Below are 16,601 nucleotides of genomic sequence, written 5' to 3'. Positions count from 1 at the left end.
AACAGCCTACAGTTTGTTAAAGCACATAGTCTTCCTCCCTGTGACATTTCAAGTTGTGTCAACTACAAATTATAAAAGTGTCCTGTGTGCCCAACGTACAACAAAATATGGCACCATAATAAAGTATATTACAAATAGTAGATTTTTTAAAATCTTACCTACGCATCATGTAAAGCTGCGCTCAAACGTTTCAACTAAACTTCAAAACACAAAACTCAAAACTTGAATGGTATGCATGTTTCAATGTCTGTGACAGAATTTGCCTCACATTACATGATAACAGCAAAACTGTGATTTTACTATGGAAATGTAATAGAGAGTCTATTTTCAGAATTCATGGAAGAATTTACACAAAATGACTATGAGAATGAAGTTACATACAATTCAACCATAGAATAGAATCCCAGAAGTGTGAAAACAGGCCACTTGGCCCAAAAAGTCCACACTGACCCTCCGAAGAGTATCCCACCCAGACCCATTCCCCTACCATACCAGATTACATTTCCTCTGACTAATGCACCTAACCTACACACCCCTGAATGCTATGAGCAATTAGCATGGTCAATCCACTTAACCTGCACATCTTTGGACTGTGGGAGGAAACCAGAGCATCCAGGAGGAAACCAACGCATACATGAGGAGAAAATGCAAACCCCACAGACAGACAGGTAGTCACCCAAGACTAGAATTGAACCCAGGTCCCTGGCGCTGAGGCTGTAGCGCTAACCACTGAGCCACCATTCCATTAAGCTTCCCAACATGCATCTTAGATTCTGAGTCTAAGAAGGAAGCACTGAAAACATGGTCAAGGAGCATTTAGAATTAAAATAGAAGAAAGGTGGAGAGGTTAAAAGGAGAAAGTTCAAGCTTTAGGGCTAGACAACTGGAGATCTGGCTGCAAATAACTGTCTTGGGTACAGTGTCCTAAATTCATTTAAGTCTTAGCATGCAGGGATCCATGTTTGATTCCAACCTTGGGCAACTGTCTGTGTTAGGTTTGCACACTCTCCCTGTATCTATATAGATTTCTGCTGGGTGCTCCAGTTTCTTCCCACAATCCAAAGACATGCAGGTTAGGTGAATGGGGCACGCTAAAATTTTCCATAGTGTTCAGGGATATGTGGGTTAGGTGCAGTAGTCAGGGCTAAATATAGGGTGATAGGGTAGGGGAATGGGTCTGGGTGGGTTACTCTTCAGAGGGACGGTGTGGACTTGCTGGGCTGAAAGGCCTGTTTTCACATTTTAGGGATTTTATGATTCTATGTGCCAAGAAGAATTTAATTTGTCCGGTAGTATTCTCCTTCACCAATAACTAAATTATCGATCTATTGTTTCCGCATCTATGGCAATACCATTTCAATTCATAGTAAACAATGATGGTTTTTAAACACAAGGTTTTAAATTTACATTTTAATTTATTCCAACCTTCACAGAATAAATGGCATTAAAAAATTGGTTGGTTTGCTCAGGTGGCTCACAATGCAGAGTAACACCAAAAGCAGAATTTCGATTCTTGCACCAACTGAGGTCACCATGGAAGATTCTCCCTCCACCCAGGGCATGACAAGCCTCAGGTTAAACCACCACTAGTCATCTCTCTCTCTCTCTCTCTCTCTCTCTCTATCTAATGAAAGTGCTGCCTTATAGTCCTTAAGTGCTACCATATAGGACTGTGGTAACTTTACCTTTTACCTAAAGCAAAAGGAATGCACATCATGCAGAATTTAAAAGTGCTTTCATTTTAATTCCCAATGGAATTTAATATTTTTATTGAACTGAAATAAAACTTCACTTAATAATTAGCATTTGCTCTACAGGTTTGTTTTAATTATCAACATTATTCTTTTTTTTAAAACTATCACATTTCAGTAGCAACAATAATTTTAACAGTGGAAACAAAAACATCATAGCAATCCACAATGCTTGGCGCAATATCTTTGGGAAATTATTACATAACCTATTCATTATTAAGTACTGTAGCTACAGTTATCATCCTTGGCACACCACTAGATGTCACTAAGATACCAAGTCCCATAACAAGGTTTTGGACTGTAAGTATACAACATGTCTGCCTGAAAATCAATGTAGCTGGTTAATTTCCTGAATTTGTGGTGAGTAGAGCCCTGTTGAATAATATCGGCATCAGAAACGCAGGTAAATGAAAGATTTTTGTTGTTGTGGCAACAATAAGTGGTATTGTTCAAAGCTCTCTTACACAGCATAAATAAGCACATTAGTGCCTGAACAGTCAGCATTTATTGTGCCATTGTGGTTTTTCTACATATGGGTGGAGTTCAGACTAGATGCTTCACCCCCACCCACACAGTAACTCTAAGGGTTAAAACATGACAGCTGTACAATTGACCAGCTTATAAAATGCAATATTTATAAAGTAAACATCCTTCAAAATCCGCTTACAATTTCCAGAATCTCCAATATTTTCTCAAAGACAAAACGCTCTCAGGTTCTGTACACTGAACTCTACAAACTCATGAGAAACCTTTCAAAAAAGCACAAAATGCATGGGAGAGAAATGCAGCATAGAGCCAAAAGATAATTTCTCAAATAGTATTACAAGAGATTTCAATGTTTAAAGACCTACTTGAATAGCATGGTGGCATCTGTTAGTCTCGGGGGACCATGAGACCTCATTGTTGGTAACTCAGTCAGTCCACTTGATGTCCAGGATGTGTCACAGGTTGTGAAGGTGGAAGACGCTGAGATGCCGCTTGTCTGGAGTGGAGGCTCCAGGTATTGCTGTCGTAAAGCATTGTGCAGAGGACACAGGGCCTGTAGACTGCAACCTTAGTGTGCCTTGTCAGCGTTCTGTTCTGAAAATGTGTTGCTGGAAAAGCGCAGCAGGTCAGGCAGCATCCAAGGAGCAGGAGAATTGACGTTTTGGGCATAAGCCCTTCTTCAGGAATGGCTTATGCCCGAAACGTCGATTCTCCTGCTCCTTGGATGCTGCCTGACCTGCTGCGCTTTTCCAGCAACACATTTTCAGCTCTGATCTCTAGCATCTGCAGTCCTCACTTTCTCCTCCAGCGTTCTGTTCTCCCAGGCTCTCTCACTGTCAGCCTGACTAATATGGAGGTGTTGCTCATCCGATCCATCTGTTGATCTCAGAGTCTAGGGAGGCACTGTCCGTGATGCCGGAGCCAAGGTATGTAAACTCATGAACTACCTCCAGCCCATAGTTGTTCTTTTTTTTGGGGGGTGCGCGGGGGGAAGGTGGGGAGAGTCTTCTCACATTGGTCTTTTTCAGGCTGATGGTCAAGCTGAACCTACTGTGAAGCTGTCCATGAGGTGTTGCAGTTGCCGGTGCCGCATCGTCTGCGAACAACATGTTCCTGACTAGTACTTCACAAACCTTGGTTTTTGCCCTCAGCCGGGACAGACTGAACAGCCTCCAGCCCGATCTGGTGTGGAGGTGGACACCATCAGTTAAATGTTCCAAAGGCGTGCTTCAGCATGACTGCAAAGAAGTTGCCGAACAGGGTGGGGGTTAGCCCAGCTTCACACCACCATGAATGTTGAAGGCCTCCGAAGAAGAAAAGCATAGACTGCAGTTTACTGCAGAAAAGTTACTTTTAACATTAAAAACTCTTCCAATTATCATTTTAAGCAACCAACCAATCATACTCATCTCTACCACAATTTTTTTTCAACTTGGAAGATGTAAATGATATTAAGTGCAAGTTATACTGCTAAATCTATGTTTTAAAATTGCTGATTGGCAATTCCTTGCTGCCATCTCTAAAGAAACACACAATAAATGAAAGAACAGAGCATACATGCTCATTAGGGTTAGATAAAAATATACAATTAAAGCAGATTTGTGCAAGCCAGAGCAACTTCAGTGCTCGCATCTGAACAGGAATTATTTTGGTCCCTTTCATGTAATTCTATATTTCAGATTTATGTACATATTGGCACATTGCTTGATCCCAAGCTCAGCACTGCCTCTAAAATCCTATTCATTGCCAAAACCATATATTTCCATTTTCACATGATTATCTCCATCCATCGCATCTGCTGTTCAAACCTCTACTTAACTATACAAATGTTCACTTGACTAACCTCTTCATTCCACAAACTCCAAACTGTTCAAATTTCTACAGCCTGCATAACACCAAACGCAACCTTCAGCCCCATCCTAACTGACCTACATTAGCTTCTCTCTCTCAATGCGTTACGTTTTAACATTGGAACCTTGTCTATACTGTCTCATGCCATCTCATGTTTTGATGGACTAAGCAGTCTGTTCAGCCCTTCCATCTCCCATATATTTCTTCTGTTAAATTTATCTTCTCCTGCCTGCCTCCACACACCCAAAATTCCATTCCCGTTTTATTGGTTGCAGTCTTCAGCTAGATTAGTTCCATTGCTGAAAAATGTGTTGCTGGAAAAGCGCAGCAGGTCAGGCAGCATCAAAGGAGCAGGAGAATCAATGTTTCGGGCATAAGCCCTTCTTCTTATGCCCAAAATATCGATTCTCCTGCTCCTTTGATGCTACCTGACTTGCTGCACTTTTCCAGCAACACATTTTTCAGCTCTGATCTCCAGCATCTGCAGTCCTCACTTTCTCCTAGATTAGTTCCATTGTCTAGTACACTCTCCTTAAAGCCTCTTCAATTTTCTCACTTCACCTTTATCTGCCACTACTTCAAAACTCACCTTTTCAAATCAAGCATTTGGTCACACTTCCCAAACTTTTCCTTCATGCCTTGCCATATTTCTCTCACATAACTCCATCTCAAACATATTGGAACATTTGCATTAAAAGAATATAGAAATGCAAGCTGTTTCTAAACCAGAGAACAGCCTCTTGTAGCTACCATTTGCTCAGTAATACCATCATTGTTTCTGCAACTATTGCAAGTTTGATAGCTACAACAGTAGCCAGGCCAAGAGATCCACCTATATAACTCCCAGCAGTGTAATAAGCCTGGCGCTTTGAAGGTTATGGGTTTAAGATTCCAATACAAAGAGCTACACGTTTCAAAGACAATTTATCGACAGCCTTCATTATGATGTGCATACTGTTCATGAAGAAAAGGACACAATCACTACAGTGGAGCGGTATGGTGGCTCAGTGGTCAGCATTGCTGCCTCACAGCACCAGGGACACTGGTTCGATTCCAGCCTTGGCGACTGTCTGTGTGGAGTTTGCACATTCTCCCAGTGGGTTGCCTCCGGGTGCTCCAGTTTCCTCCCACAGTCCTGCATGGTCAGGTAGATTGGCCATGCTAAATTGCCCAGTGTTATGTGCATTAGTCAGAGGGAAATGGGTCTGGGTGGGTTACTCTTCGGAGGGTGGGTGTAGTCTTGTTGGGCTGAAGGGCCTGTTTCCACACTGTCGGGAATCTAATCTAATCTAGTGACTCCTTAACAAGAATGTGCCAATGTTGCTGCTAAACTGACATTTTGCAATCTGGGTTAATGGGTTATATGGAGAAATACAGTTCTATTCCAGTAAACACAGTAACTCAATCCAGATAAATGACAAATACACCCACTCTTTGCCATTCTCAGCACAAATTTTGGAATGACGTACAGCTACATCAAGTTCCACACACCGCCTATCACACAAACTGCAGTCTCACTTAAAGCTTCATTGACAGCGCCAGGATTACCTTGGTAACCCAGCACTCGCATTATGCATGGATTCTCTTTGATGCAGCCTGCACTGGCGACCATGAACTCTGTGTGATACTCTTACTGGGGTCAAGAGTTAAATGTGATTCCCACACAGATTTATTAGCTTACAAACCGTCTGCCCTCCTACTACAGCAAGTTTATAGCTTGAAATACACTAATTATACTCTCAGAGAAATGCTACTTTATTTGCAAGAACAGTTGTAATCTTTAACTCTTTAAGTCACACAGGTTCAGGCAAAACAGGCTCATTAATCTACATAAGGGTCTTCTGTGTGGTACCGCAATCTGTTCCAGGCAATAGCTAGTACTGTCATTGCACATTGTCATGAAAGGCAGGTGGTATATTGACACATTCAAAACAGTTTGCCCAATATAGTCACACCTCATTAATCCTAGATTTTGAAGTGTCATATCAATTAAGTTACTGGATTTTCAAGGCTGCTCTATTTATTCGAGTCAATGCATGTGTGTGTCTTTTCCCTTTTTGAGTTCTGTTGAAACAGTGAATTAAAGGATCATTTGACTGTTTTTCAGATGTCATATTTCCAATTAATAGTTTAGTCTAAGGATCCATCACTTAGAATCCTGGCACATCGCCACATTTTTCCAGATTATTTTCAATAATGCACAGTTTAACTCTGCAATGAACATTTTGTGTTGTTGACGGTACATGAAATGGTCATAATTACACAACATAGACAATTAATAAATTTTCCACTGTAATAGACAAAATGTTGATCTGCAAGTTCGAATTCTTACACTTATTGCCAATACACTATGGATAGACACACACGTGAAAATTATCGAGGTTTACACTATAATCACAAATCCTTGAAACAAGTACCGAACAAGAATTAGAAAACTAAAAATATCATAACAGCGTCAGACAAAAAATAAGTGAGATCAAAACTGTCTACTAAAATTAAATCCTGTGCAGTAAAAGTCTCTCAGCACAATATCCATTTACATCATAGGCTGATGATGATTTGTAGTACATTTCTAAATTCTCTCCGATGCTAACCTATTTTGCTTATCTTGTGATCGATAATGAAACATGTACACAAAAAGTACGGTCAATAATTCCAGGTCTCAAGTGTATAGAGCACACATGCCACACAAATACCCCAACCATTTTCAAATGGTAAGAAATGAACTAATGTAGAATGATAATATCAGTCTTTAGCTGTACTGTCCAAAAGAATACACTAAACATAGAACATCTTTCTGAAAATTTGTCATAACATTTCAAAAATTTAATCCCTGTTTCTTTCCCTAAATTGTTGCTCATTAGTTTTCAAAAATTACTTTGTTAATCCCCTCTCCCTTTGGATCTTGATCAGTTTCCTAGAATTTTTCTTGAAACACCCACATGCAATATTTGAGTTCCCTTTGCCAGCTCTAATACAGTGTAAACAAGAAACTATATTGAGAAGCATTTCCTCTTATTTCAAACTCAGCAACAAGGTTCCACACCATGACCTGACTCCCCAGTTCCAGCGCTACAGCAGTTGCCAACAAAGGATTTTCAAACCCATCCTACTGGCACAAAAATAATAAGGCAAGAATTAATCTTGGAGATTTTTTACCCCCATATACCTGAAGCTCACCGGTACTGCAGAGATATTCTACTTACTGCAAGTATACATCACTCCTCTTGAAGTCTTCAAATTGAATTCTGGAACAGCATGAGCTGCTGCCAGATATTAGGTGTAACTTTGCAAAATGTGCTCATCATCACTGATTTCCAAAATGTGTGAAATAATTATAATTCCTTGGACAGTGAAATTAGCAATCACACCAATAAAGCTAAAAGGAACATATCCCAATTCATAACATTACACTACATGTCATATGTACATATTAAATAACCCTAAACAAAGTGATTCACAGAACAATTTCACAGTAGGCTGAATCATTTTCTCTCAAGTCAGAAACAAACTGTTCTCTGCAACAGCAATCTTGACTTCAGCTCTCTTCGTTTGAATTAGCACTTGTATTTTTACACTTTCACCTTCACTTTTTTTTTGCTCATTTAAAAAGACGTAGATGATTTTAGATTACTCTTGAAGCAAAAGTAGGAAGGCAGATTATCTGAATGGCTATAAATTGACAGAAGAGAATGTGCAAGATCGAGGTGTCCTCATACACCAGTTGCTGAAGGCAAGCATGCTGCTGTGTCTGGCACCAAGATGACAAATGGTACATTGGCCTTCCGAGCAAGAGGATGTGAGTACAGGAGCAATCTTGCTGCAATTACATATGATCTTGGTGAGATCACATCTGGAATCTCACGTGTAGCTTTGATCTCCTTATCTTAGGATGAATGTGCTTGGTCTTGAGGGAGTGCAGCAAAGGTTTACCAAACTGATTCCTGGGACGACGGGACAGACATCTAAGGAGAGATTGAAATCGGTTAGGTTTGTATTCGCTAGAGTTCGGAAAACAGAGGGAGGATCTCACAGAAACCTATAAAATTCTCACAGAACATGGCAGGATGGATGCAGGAAGGATGTTCCCAATGGCAGGGGAGTTCAGAACAATGGGTCACAGATGAAGGATACAGGACTGAGACAAGGGAAATTTTTTCATCGAGGAAAGTGGCAAGCCCTTAGAATTTCCTATGATAGAAAACACAGAGACCAAAGCATTTATGATTTCAAGGAAGAGTTGGACATAGCACCTGGGGCTAAAGGGATCAAATGATTTGGGAGGAAAAGAAGTTTGATTATCAGCCACAATCATAATCAATGAGGGAGCAGGTTCAAATGACCTATGCCTGCTGCTATCTTCCACGCTTCTATGTTTCTGTTCACAAGGATATACATTTTAAAATGCAGGCTATTTCCCCAGTGCCTATTATTTTACCAAATGTGTAGTAAATAGATTAACTGCACAATACCTCGATTAAGTTTCCATTTCCGAGTGTAGACTTAGTCAGGTGCCCCATAAAATTACTTTCAAATTGACATCAATAGCAGCTCCAATCAAAGAAAGAGAATAGATTATGCACCAAGCTTTACCCTGTCATCTCATTATCACATTTTAAAGGAAATGACCATCTTCATTTTCCATTTCGACAATTAGGTTTGAACTGAAGCTAACGGTAGTTTGAAATTCTACTCTTGGGTTCCAAAAGCATGAGTACCAGTTATAATTTCACTGCATTCCTACCTTCCAACATTCAGTCCTCGCTTCAAAAATTGATGTTAACTTTTGTCCACAGTTAAGATAGAAAATCTACTACAACATGGAGACACTGGTCCCTTCCATACTGCCTTCATGACCTTATGATCGACTACATTGGGCGAGGTCAGAATCTGTTCACTTCAAAACAACATCCTCTATGAAGAAGTTTAATAGAGGCAGCAGCGAAGTGAAACAAAATATCTGATGGTCGATTTTCCAATTGAATGCATCAGTAGAAAGTGGCACTCATAGGATTTTCTCCTCTCAGTCATAGAGTCATAGTGATGTACAGCACGGAAACAGACCCTCCGGTCCAACTCGTCCATGCTGACCGGATAGCCCAACCCAGTCTAGTCCCACCTGCCACATATCCCTTGAAACCCTTCCTATTCATATATCCATCCAAATGCCTTTTAAAATTTGCAATTGTGCCAGCACCCACCATTTCCTCTGGCAGCTCATTCCATACACTTAACATCCTCTGTGTGAAAAAGTTGCCCCTTAGATCTCTTTTCTATCTTTCCCCTCTCATCCTAAACCTACACCCTCTACTTCTGGACTCTTTCTTGGGGGAGGGGGGGGGGGGGGGGGGGGGGGGGGGAGACTTTGTCTATTTATCCTATCCATGCCTCTCATGATTTTATAAACTTCTGTAAGGTGTAAGGTCACCCCTCAGCCTCCGACGCTCCAGGGGAAACAGCCCTAGCCTATTCAACCTCTCCCTATAGTTCAAATCCTCCAACCCTGGCCTTGATTTGGAGATGCCAGTGTTGGACTGCAGCTTCCAATTAAACCTGTTGGACAATAATCTGGTGTTGTGAGATTTTTTAAACTTTGTCCAACACTGGCAACATCCTTGTAAATCTTTTCTGAACCCTTTCAAGTTTCACAACATCTTTCTGATAGGAAGGAGACCAGAATTGCACGCAATATTCCAACAGTGGCCAAACCAATATCCTGTACAGCCACAGCATGACCTCCCAAACTCCTGTACTCAATACTCTGACCAATAAAGGAAGGCAAACCTTCACTATCCTATCGACCTGCGACTCCACTTTCAAGGAATTATGAACCTGTACTCCAAGGTGTCTTTGTTCAGCAACATTCCCCAGGACCTTACCATTAAGTGTATAAGTCCTGCTAAGATTTGCTTTCCCAAAATACAGCACCTCACATTTATCTAAATTAAACTCCATCTGCCACTCCTCAGCCTTTTGGCCAAACTGATCAAATTCAAAATGTCTGGAAACTAAAAATCTTCCATGCACTCCTTGTTGGTTCTGCATTCCCTAAAGAGCATTCAGCTTGAGAATCAAGCCCATAGCACACTAACTTGAAGATGTTTTAACTTTAGAAGAATACAGCTATAAAGACGATTCTCCTGTTTTAATTATACAGCAGGGAATTGCCAATACTGAGCTGATGAGTGAAAACTTGGATCCAACATACTGCCAGCTAGATAACGTCCGTTATTCCAGCAAAACATTGTTATTAAATTATTCTTAAGCACAAGCACCACAGGCAAGCATGCTAGCAGAGACGAGCATCCAACACTAATTAAAATGCATGCAAGAACTTTAAAACTTAATGAAATTAAAGTGCTTTAAATCCAAGAACATTCTCAAAGTGTCACCCACAGGCCATTGGTGTTCTACAATGGTCCTCCCATTGATTGAAAATAAAAGTCACCGACAAGCCATGGCACAGCGAAGGTAATAAAAACAGTACTGTGTTTCAAAAGGAAATTATGACAAGTCAGTTACTGCAAGTGTGGCATGAGTCCTCACAAGAGGTGCAACAACAATGTAGCTTTAAAAGAAAGATTTGCATAGTTGTCTGTTGTACAGTAACAAGACTAGATTTTCAGTACATGCAGAGCTGAAAGCAAAAATGAATCAAATTAATGTGGAGCTCAACATGAGTTGAAGTTCCCCAGTTTGGAACTAGACATCACCTCATCAATGTCTCATCAAAACCAACACCATTCCTCTCATTAATTCTGACTGTTTTGTGGCAAGCAATAGCAAATGGAGTAGGACTGATACATAGTCCACCATATCTTCTACACTTCACAAGTCATGCATGGACAAAACTATCTGAGAATCAATACATTAATAGTCTATTTAGTTCCTCAAATCTATCCCATCATTCAACGAGATGATTAAGCTACAACAGAATTCGGTATTTCCATCATATCCCCATGTCAAAGAACAAAGAACAGTACTGCACAGGAATAGCCCATCAAACCGAAGCAGACATATGACACCTTTTGAAACCAAAAATCATTTGCCTCTATGCAGTCCAGATCGCTCTAGTTCCTGTCTATTCATGTAGCTGTCAAGTAGCCTCTTAAACGTTACTACTGATCTGCTTCTACTACTCCCCTGGCAGCACATTCCAGGCACTTACCACCCTCTGTGTTAAAAAACTACCCTCTCACATCTTTAAAAACTTTTTCCCTTTCACATTAAACCCACGTCCACCAGTAATTGACATTTCTATGCTAGAAAAAAAAAAATCACCATTTATCCATGCCTCTCGATTTTGAGAACTTCTATCAGATTGCCCCTCAGTCTCCAATGCTCAAGTGAAAACAAACCATGTTTGCCCAATCTCTTCTCAAAGTAAATACTCTCCAAACCAGGCAACTTCCTGGCAAACCTTTTCTCGACCCTCTCCAAAGCCTCCAGATCCTCCAGCCAGTGCGGCAACCAGAACTGTATGCAATATTCCAAATGAGGCGCCACTATTTAAGAAAGGTGGTAAGGAAAAGCCAGGGAACTATAGACCGGTGAGCCTGACATCAGTGGTGGGCAAGTTGCTGGAGGGAGTCCTGAGGGACAGGATATACATAGCTGTGTGGATGGAAAATCATGTCTCACAAACTTGATTGAGATTTTTGAAGAAGTAATGAAGAGGATTGTTGAGGGGAGAGTAGTTGGCATGATCTATATGGACTTCAGTAAGGCGTTTGTCAAGGTTCCTCATGGTAGACTGGTTAGCAAGGTTAGATATCATGGAATACAGTGAGAACTAGGCATTTGGATACAGAACTGGCTTGAAGGTGGAAGACAGGGGGTGGTGGAGGGTTGCCTTTTAGAGCAGAGGTCTGTGACCAGTGGTGTGCCACAAGGATTGGTGCTGGGTCCACTGCATTTCATCATTTATATAAATGATTTGGATGTAAACATAGGAGGTATAGTTAGTAAGTTTGCATATGACACCAATATTGGAGGTGTGGTGGACAGCAAAGGAGGTTATCTCAGAGTACAATGGGATCTTGAACTGATGAGCCAAGGGCTGAGTACTGGCAGATGGAGTTTAATTTAGATAAATATGAGGTGCTACATTTTAGAAAGGCAAATCAGAGCAGGACTTATATACTTGATGGTAAGGTCCTGGGGAGTGTTGCTGAATAAAGAGACCTTGGGAGTGCAGGTTCATAGCTCCTTGAAAGTGGAATCACAGATAGATACGATAGCAATTAAGGTGTTGGTATGCTTTCCTTTATTGGTCAGAGCACTGGCTACAGGAGTTGGGAGGTCATGTTGCGACTGTACAGGACATTGGTTAGGCCACTTTTGGACTACTGCATGCAATTCTGGTCTCCTGCCTATCAGAAAGATGTTGTGGAACTTGAAAGGATTCAGAAAAGACTTACAAGGATGTTGCCAGGGTTGGAGGATTTGAGATATAGGGAGTGGCTGAATAGATTAGATTAGATTCCCTATAGTGTGGAAACAGGCCCTTCGGCCCAACAAGTCCACACCGACCCGCTGAAGCGCAACCCACCCAGACCCATTCCCCTACATTTATCCCGTCACCTAATACTACGGGCAATTTAGCATGGCCAATTCACCTAACCTGCACATTTTTGGACTGTGGGAGGAAACCAGATCACCCGGAGGAAACCCACGCAGACACGGGGAGAATGTGCAAACTCCACACAGCCACACAGAATAGATGGAGGCTGTTTTCCCTGGATCGTTGGAAGCTGATGGGTGACTTTAGAGGTTTATAAAATCATGAGGGGCATGGATAGGATAAATAGACTAGGTCTTTTCCCTGGGGTGAACAAGGGTGTAGAACTAGAGGGTGTAGGTTTAGGGTGAGAGGGAGAAGAGTTAAAAGGGACCTAAGGGGAAACGTTTTCATGCAGAAGGTGGTATGAATATGGAATGAGCTGCCAGAGGACGTGGTGGAGGCTGGTACAATTACAACAACATTTAAAAGGCATCTGGATGGGTATATAAAAAGGAAGGGTTGAGGGGATATGAACCATGTGCTGACAAATGAGACTAGATTAGGTTGGGATATCTGGTCGGCATGGACAAATTGGACCGAAGGGTCTGTTTCCAAGCTGTACATCTCTATGACCGTATAGTTCTATATAGCTGCAACATTACTTGCAAGTTTTTTTATACTCTATACCCCGAACGATGAAGGAAAGCACGCATTGTGCCTTCCTCACCACCTCATCCACTTGTGTTGCCACTTTCAAGAAAGTGTGGACTTGTACGCCTCAATCTCTCTGTGTTAATGTTTCTAAAGAGTTCTGCCATTTACTGTATACTTCCCTCCTTCACTAGACCTTCCAAAACGCATCACCTTGTATTTGAATTTTTAAAATTAGAATTAGAATCCCTACAGTCTGGTAACAGGCCCTTTGGCCCAACAAGTCAACACTGTCCCTCCAGAGAGTAACCCACCCAGACCCATTCCCCTAACTTATATTTACCCCTGACTAATGCATCTAACCTACACATTCCTGGACAGTCTGGGCAACTTAGAATGGTCAATTCACCTAACCTGCACATCTTTGGATTGTGGGAGGAAACCAGAGCACCTGGGAGGAAACCCACACAGTTAGGGGGAGAATGTGCAAACTCTACACAGACGGTCACCCAAGGCTGGACTCGAACTGGGATCCCTGGCGCTGTCAGGCAGCAGTGCTAAGCACTGAGCCAACATTAAATTCCATTTGGCAATTCTCCACCCAAGTCTCCAGCCTATCTATAACTACCGTGTCCTCCAGTAATCTCCAGACTATCTGCAGTGTCCTTTACTGCATTTGATTTAAAAAGTCAGTTTTAATATTAATTGACTTTGCATTAACTGTTTTTTTTTAACTTTTAGCATTCTTTACATGAAGTGATGCTTAATTTCATTTCTCAAACTTCAAACAAACCACCTTCTAACTTTTAAGAATACAGTATAACTTTAATTTGTGTACTTATCCCATGTAGCTCAATCCCCAGAATCAAGTTTTTAGTCTTATAAACTTGTGCTTTCCAAAGCCAAAATACTCTTCCTAAGGTTGATGCCCAGAACAGCTTAAAGTATTCTAGCTGCATGCTGACTAGTGTTGTTTTATCGTTGAAGCATCACTTCAACCTCCTTTGTATTCTGGTCTATAGATACAGATGCCAGCACATTAGATACTACCAGCAAATCTAACATCACTTACAAGAACTATATATATTTTTTAAAAATCAGACAAACAAGCAGGAAACTTGCCACCAGGATACACAAACACCAACTGGCCACCAAAAGACATGATCCACATCACTAGTTTCCATATATACAGACAAAGAAGGACACCACTTTGACTGGGACAACACACACATCCTAGGACAGACAAAACGAAGACACGTACGAGAATTCTTAAAGGCATGGCATTCAAACCAGAACTCCATCAATAAACACATCCATTTAGATCCTACCCCTCTTCCCTTGAAAAAAAAAACAAAAAATGACATCACCCACCTTAAGAAACCAAGACCTAAAAATAAAGAGGCAGGACATCCCACTAGCGCTTCACCGGAGACTCTCACTGATGTTATCTAGTATGATGACAAAATGTCGGAAAACAAATCTTCCAACTCTCATAACTTACATAATTATTTTCTATACTTGCACATGACATTTAATTTATTACTTGGGAGGACCAAATGACCCTTTGGACATCCACTGTTGGCAATTTTTCATTATTTAGGAACAAAAATGTTCTGTTTTATGTCCAAAGCAGATGATCTCATATTTGATTCCATTTAAGTCAATTCGCTACTGTTTTGCCCACTTAACCAACATCTACTCACATTGCTGATAACGTTGTCTATCTTTCACTTTGGCAAATTTGTTTATGTAGCTTTTTATACAATTTAATTAGTTAACAAATCAAATGAATAGCTAAGATCCCATAAGCATTCTCTGATGAAGGGTATATAAATACTCACCCTTCGACACCAAGGGTCATTTGAGTGGGAGCAGCGGCTGAGTATATAAATCAGGAAGGCGGCTAAACCCGAGATTCTACACCTGTAGTATCTCCCACCCACCCTCCTCCTCCTCCTCTAACCTCTAACCTCCTTAACTACACTGGGTTTTTTTAAGGTAAGGATTTTCTATTTCTTTACCAGTGACTGGTTAAAAATTTACTTTGTTTTTGTGTGTGTATATATATTAATTCTTTAGGGAAAGACTATAGCAGAGAGGTATCAGAAAGTATTCTAACTCAAACTTGTATAAAGTAACTAAGTAATTAATTAACTAAGCAGAGATGGCTGGGCAGGTGATGTGCTGTAGCGGTATGATGTGGGAGCTGGCTGATCCCACTGTGAATGGCAGTGACCACATCTGCAGCAAGTGTTGGTTGCTGGAAGAACTCCGGATCAGAGTTGATGATCTGGAATCTGAGCTTCAAACACTGCGGCACATCCGGGAGGGGGAGAGTTACCTGGACACTTTGTTTCAGGAGGCAGTCACACCTGGGAGATTAAGTAATTCACATTCAGCTAGTGATCAGACTCAGAGTGTGACTATAAGTAAGGCAAGTAGGGGGAGCCTGAGTTCAGGAGTGGAGAAGCCTCAGCCCTTGACCTTGTCCAACAGGTACGAGATTCTTGCTCCCTGTTCGGATGAGGAAAAGGGCTCTGGACAGGATGAGACAGCTGACCACGGCGCAGAAGGCCATTCAAGAGGGGGGAGTTAATAGCCAAGTAGTGGTTATAGGGGATTCTATAATTAGGGGGACAGATAGTATCCTTTGCAAGCCGGATCGGGAGTCTCGCATGGTGTGTTGCCTGCCCGGTGCCAGGGTTCGGGACATCTCCGACCAGCTTGAAAGGATATTGGAGCGGGAGGGGGAGGATCCAGTTGTTGTGGTCCACGTTGGGACTAACAACATAGGCAAGACTAGGGTGGAGGACCTGTTTGGGCATTACGAAGCACTAGGCAGGAAATTGAAGCACAGGTCCTCAAGGGTCATAATCTCCGGATTACTGCCCGAGCCACGTGCCAATTGGCATAGGGACAAGAAAATTAGGCAAGTAAACACGTGGCTAAGGGATTGGTGTGGGAAAGAGGGATTCCACTTCATGGGGCATTGGCATCAGTTTTGGAACAGAGGGGATCTGTACCGTTGGGACGGTCTCCACCTGAACCGATCAGGTACCAATGTTCTAGCAAAGAGGATAAATAGGGTGGTCAGTAGGACTTTAAACTTCTGAGTTGGGGGGGGAAGGGAAAGTGAAAGCAACAGGGAGTATGGCGTTAAATGGAAAGACAAGCAGCAGGATAGCATGTGTCCAGGCAGATTTAAAATTGAGGCAGACTGGGAATGCAGAAAAAAGCAAGGATAACTTAGGACATCATATGACTTCCAATATCTCTAATGATAAGAAAGTTAGCATTAAGGCACTTTACCAGAATGCTCGTAGCATTCATAACAAAGCAGATGAACTAATGGCACAGAT

At 41.5% G+C, this 16,601-nt stretch overlaps 1 protein-coding gene across 3 annotated transcripts in view; it reads right to left on the bottom strand.

Moving 5' to 3' along the window:
- The window catches only part of LOC140467401 (fibroblast growth factor receptor substrate 2-like), a 76,061-nt gene that overhangs the window by 33,348 nt on the left and 26,112 nt on the right, over positions 1-16,601 (bottom strand). Inside the window, exon 2 of one of the 3 annotated variants that reach the window (XM_072563745.1) lies at positions 7,919-8,053. The exons of the other annotated variants lie outside the window; for them this stretch is intronic. The gene's annotated coding sequence lies outside the window, so the exon portion shown is untranslated. The remainder of the gene's footprint in view (positions 1-7,918; positions 8,054-16,601) is intronic. 3 annotated transcript variants of the gene reach the window in all.

Source organism: Chiloscyllium punctatum, chromosome 45 (genome assembly GCF_047496795.1).
Source record: "Chiloscyllium punctatum isolate Juve2018m chromosome 45, sChiPun1.3, whole genome shotgun sequence".
NCBI lineage: Eukaryota > Metazoa > Chordata > Chondrichthyes > Orectolobiformes > Hemiscylliidae > Chiloscyllium > Chiloscyllium punctatum.
This window is presented reverse-complemented; position numbering and strand designations above follow the sequence as displayed.